Source organism: Quercus robur, chromosome 1 (genome assembly GCF_932294415.1).
Source record: "Quercus robur chromosome 1, dhQueRobu3.1, whole genome shotgun sequence".
Classification (NCBI taxonomy): Eukaryota; Viridiplantae; Streptophyta; class Magnoliopsida; order Fagales; family Fagaceae; genus Quercus; species Quercus robur.
The window spans coordinates 3,144,682-3,150,679 of NC_065534.1; positions in this window are offsets into that span (position 1 = coordinate 3,144,682).

A 5,998-nucleotide genomic window follows, 5' to 3' on the forward strand; every position below is an offset into this window, starting at 1 on the left:
AGTTCACACTTTAAATACTAATTATTATCTTAAATATTTATAATCCACTTAATAATATAAAATTTACAAAAGAAAAAAAAAAGTGAAAAAAAAATTACCCAATACTTGTTTTATTGAAAGTAAAGTACCATACAAAAAAAGAAAGTAAAAATAAATCACTCCACAGTCCACAATTTAAATATTAATTACTATTTTAAATATTTATAATCTACTTATAAAATTTACAAATAAAAAAAAGTGAAAAAAACACTTTACCCAATACTTGATTTCTGGAAAGTAAATTACCATACAAAAAGAAAAAGAAAAAAAATTAGGATAAAGATAAATCACTCTACATTCTACACTCTAAATACTAACTAATATCTTAAATATTTATAATCAACTTAATAATATAAAATTTATAAAAGAAAAAAAAAAGTGAAAAAAAAAATTACCCAATATTTGATTTCTTAAAATTAAAGTACCATAAAAAAACAGAAAAAAAAAAGGTATAAACAAATCACTCTATAGTCCACAATCTAAATACTAATTACTATCTTAAATATTTATATTCCACTTAATAAATATAAAATTTACAAAAAAAAAAAAAAAATCGAAAGAAAAACTTACCCAGTGCTTGATTTCTTGAAGTAAAGTCCTATACAAAAAGAAAAAGAAAAAGAAAAGATAAATCACTCCACAATCCACAATTTAAATACTAATTACGATCTTAAATATTCATAATCCACATAATAATATAAAATTTACAACAGAAAAAGAGAAAAGTGAAAAAACAATTATCCAGTATTTGATTTTTTAAAAGTAAAGTACCATACAAAAAGAAAAAGAAAAGATAAATCACTCTGCAGTCCACACACTAAATATTAATTGCTATCTTAAATATTTATAATCAACTTAATAGTATGAAATTTACAAAAGAAAAAAAAAGTGAATTTTTTTTTTTTATACACAATACTGGATTTCTTGAAAGTAAAGTACCATACAAAGAGAAAAAGAAAAAAAAAATCACTATGCAGTCCACACTCTAAATATTAATTACTATCTCAAATATTTATAATCCACATAATAATATAAAATTTACAAAAGAAAAAAAAGTGAAAAAAAATTTACCCAGTACTTTAATTTTTGAAAGTAAAGTACTAAACAAAAAGAAAAAAAAATGATAAAGGTAAATCACTCCGCATTCCACAATCGAAATATTAATTACTATCTTAAATATTTACAATCTACTTAATAATATAAAATTTACAAAAGAAAAAAAAAAGTGAAAAAAAGATTACCCAATACTTTATTTCTTGAAAGTAAAGTATCGTACAAAAAGAAGAAGAAAAAGAAAAGATAAATTACTCTATAATCCACAATCTAAATACTAATTATTATCTTCAATGTGGGTAATTCTACTGTACACTCCTTTTTTTTTTACGATACCTACTAGTAGGCAACCTACAATACCAGATTTCCAAAACATTACATTTTACGATTTCATTCTCATATTGTGTAGTTCCAACATTAATATGTGACTGTTCTTTTGTCACATTTGATGGTTCCCTTATTTTTTTCTCACATTTGACAGTTCAATCCTCGCATTGTGCAGTTCCAACATCACATGTGACAGTTCTTTTGTCATATTTAGTGGTTCCCTTATCTTTTTTCTCACATTTGACGATTACATCCTCACATTGTGCCGTTTCAACATTACATGTGACAGTTTTTTTGTCACATTTGATGGTTGCCTTATTTTTTTCTCGCATTTGGCAATTTTATCTTCATACTGTGTTGTTCTAACATCACATGTGATAGTTCTTTTGTTACATTTAATGGTTCCCTAATTTTTTCTCGCATTTGAAGGTTCCGTCCTCACATTGTGTAGTTCCAACATCACATGTGACAGTTCTTTTGTCACATTTGGTGGTTCCCTTATTTTTTCTAACATCTAACGATTTCATTCTCACATTATGCAATTCCAACATCACATGTGATAGTTCTTTTGTCACATTTGTTGGTTCATTTATTTTTTTTCTCACATTTGATGCTTTCATCCTCACATTGTGCAGTTCCAACATCACATGTGATAGTTCTTTTATCACATTTGGTGGTTCCCTTATTTTTTTTCTAATTTGATGGTTTCATCCTTACATTGTGCAGTTTCAACATCACATGTGATATTTCTTTTATCACATTTGATGATTCCTTTATTTTTTCTCACATTTGACGGTTCCATCTTCACATTATGCAATTCCAACATCACATGTAATAGTTCTTTTGACACATTTGATAGTTCCCTTATTTTTTTTCTTACATTTGACGGTTCCATCCCCATATTGTGCAGTTCCAACATCACATGTGACAGTTATTTTGTCACATTTAGTGGTTCCTTTATTTTTTTCTCACATTTGATGGTTTCATTCTCACATTATGCAGTTCCAACATCACATGTAATAGTTCTTTTGTCACATTTGTTGGTTCCCTTTTTTTTTTTCCTCACATTTGATGGTTTCATTCTCACACTGTATAGTTCCAACATCAAATGTGATAGTTCTTTTGTCACATTTGTTGGTTCCCTTATTTTTTTTCCTCACATTTGATGGTTTCATTCTCACACTGTATAGTTCCAACATCAAATGTGATAGTTCTTTTGTCACATTTGTTGGTTCCCTTATTTTTTTTCCTCACATTTGATGGTTTCATCCTCACACTGTGCAGTTCCAACATCAAATGTGATAGTTCTTTTGTCACATTTGTTAGTTTCCTTATTTTTTTTTTCTCACATTTGATGATTTCATCCTCACATTGTGTAGTTCCAATATCACATTCCAACATCACATATGACAATTCTTTTGTCACATTTGGTGGTTCTTTTTTTTTTTCTCTCATATTATGCAGTTCCAACATCAAATGTGATAGTTCTTTTGTCACATTTGATGTTTCTTTTATTTTTTTCTCATATTTGACGATTCCATTTTCACACTGTGTAATTCTAACATTACATGTGACTGTTCTTTTGTCACATTTGGTGGTTCCCTTATTTTTTTTCTCACATTTAATGGTTCCATTGTCAAATTCGACAGTACCAATATCACATTGGATAGTACTTTTGTCACATTTAGTGGTTCCCCTATTTTGTTTTTCTCACATTTGATGGTTTTATCCTCACATTATGCAATACCAACATTACATGTGATTATACTTTTGTCACGTTTGGTGGTTCTCTTATTTTTTTCTCATATTTGATGATTCCATTATCACATTAAGCAGTACTAACATCACATTTAACCGTATTTTTCTCACATTTGACCGAAATGGCCCTGTAACCTAAAAAATTATTGAAATATGCTTAAAACCTAAAAAATGACCATAATGCCCCCTCAGAACCTGAAAATTACTGAAATACTCCTAACACCTAAAAAATGACCGAAGGACCCTTGAAATTTAAAATTGACCACAAAATACCCCCTGAAACCTCTATTTGCAAGATCAAAATGATAATAAAAATGTTATACAACCACTCTATTTGCTTGATTTGAAACTCAATGATTTTAAAATTAATAGATTTTAAAAGCTTGATTTGAAATCAATGGATTTAAAAAGCCATTGATTTTTAAATTCCTTGTTTTGGTCTTTTTATACAATGAAGGACTCGAAATTCCATTGTTTGGATACCTAAATTTGGATTTGGATTTAGATTTAGATTTAAGATAAATAAAATAATTTTTCCACTTATTATTTTTCTTAAACTTTCTACATTTTAATTTTAGTAACAGTTTTTTAATAAATATATGAGGTAATGAAAAAACCATTGATAATCCAATTAACAAGATAATGACTAAAAATCTGTCATCTCAGCCAACTAAAATTTTTTTTGCCAACTATTGATCACTAAAATGTTCTATATCTACATAAAGAGAGAACCCAAATGCATGAGTTTTTTCACAACATTTAAAACTCAAACTAAAATTTGTTTTCAAAGTTCTTAATAGCTAACAAGTTCTATATCAAGAGAGACAATAAAGTATCCAAAATATGTATTTTTTACACAAAATTCAAAACAAAGAGGCCATTGATACACCAATTGACAAGATAATGACTAAATATCATCCATCATAGCCAACTAAAAAAATGTCTTGCCAACTCTTTCCAACTAAAATATTTTAGAGAGAGTACCCAAAATACATGGTTTTTTTTTTTTTTTTTTTTTTTTTTTTTTTTTTTTTTTTTTTTTTTTTTTTTTTTTTAACAACATTCAAAATCTCAAACTAAAAAATTGTTTTGAAGTGGATCTTTTCTACTCTTTTTTCTTTGGCAAGGCTCAATTGCATAACTTATTGATACCAAATGTTGACCTGTTGTTGTGCAATAGGAGAATTCATCACTTTTCTCCTTCCTCAGTCATAATTTCAACTACATCGTCCATATATTTTGCACCAATACCAGTAGCTCTATACCTCCCACACAAGATCTCAATGACCACCAATTGTAGCAAGACCGATGACTGCTTTCGTCAAAATGGCTTTCAAAAGAGAAAATGTGAGTCATTGCTTTATGTCAGCATGAAGGTACTAGAGTTTTTTGTAAAATGTGTGATTGGCAGTAATCAATAGCCATGTAGTGTTTACCAAATGCCAACCCTTACCAAGCTCATTTGGCCCTCACATATACTTCCTTTAACCTATACAAACTCATATAGACATTTTCAAGCAGTACTTCAATCAAACATAAATTTTTCATTGACAAACAAAACAAATTGATTAGCAGGAGTTTCAACAAGACCAAACATACCACATTAGACATGTCGTAGTGAAGCTTAGTGACAGAGTCTCAATGGCCAAGCTCCTAAGAAACTTCATACGCAATATAAGTCTTGGGACCTATATCTGATTTTTTAGGCAATTGGAGAGCAATGTTTAAAATACCCTTGTGTGGATGTGTATATTCGTTAAACGGCAAGCAACAGATAAACTCATCACCATGATGTGGCAAGTGTTCAAATAAAGTAGATGGAGGCCAATCTTTTAGCTTTAGATCAAGGGCCATGAACGACAATCAAGTTGACCTTCTGTATTCCCGGTAAAAAATTGGTGGATGTTGATTTTAGTCTACGATTCATCACAACAATTAGTATCACAAAGCAAAATTATCAAGGACTATTTGCATATCATTTTATTATGCCTAAGTAGACAAATGGAAAGTAAAAACACTTTAAATAAGAAGGGAAAAGTAAAAGGAAAAACAATGACAATAACTCCAAAAAGGAAAATTGGTCTTAACAATCACTAGCGTGAATGAAGAACTACCAGAAAGTGGTGGTCCTCCAATTTTTCATGGGGCTTTTTATTATATATTAATTTGAGACTGACAGGCAAGGGATAAGAAGGCAGTCATCTCCCTTTGAAATCAATTGGAAGGAGTACATGTAGCTACTAATTCTCAAGTGAGGAGTATTTAAAGCACTTATTTTTTGTAAATGACCTGGAACACTAATGAACAAGTTGCAAGATAGCGTCTCCCTTTTTCCCTTACTTGGATTGAGTGAGATAACCATACTAGAACTCTATTCCTATTTCTTCTAGATTGAAAAACTATTATCAGTGGTCTTCAAAGGTTGGGAATTGAATTACCGTGTTCAGAACTAAAAGGAACCTTCCTGAGAATAAAATAAATTGAAAATTCCTAGAAAGAAAACCTTGGCTCTTTTTTTTTTTTTTTTCTTCTTCTTTTGACTTTTCCTTTGTATGTAGGTGGGTTTTCACAGTCAAATACAAGGCAGATGAAACCATTGAACGATTCAAAGATAGACTAATCACCAAGGGGTACACTCAAACTTATGGAATTGACTACATGGAGACATTCGCACCTCAATATTGTCCATATTCTTATATCCTTGGCGGTGAATCTTGACTGGCCATTGCACCAGTTTGATGTGAAGAATGCCTGTTTGGTTGAGAGGAGGAGGGGGAGAGAAAAGTGGCGGGGCCCACAAGTTTTCTCTCCTCCCCCTTCA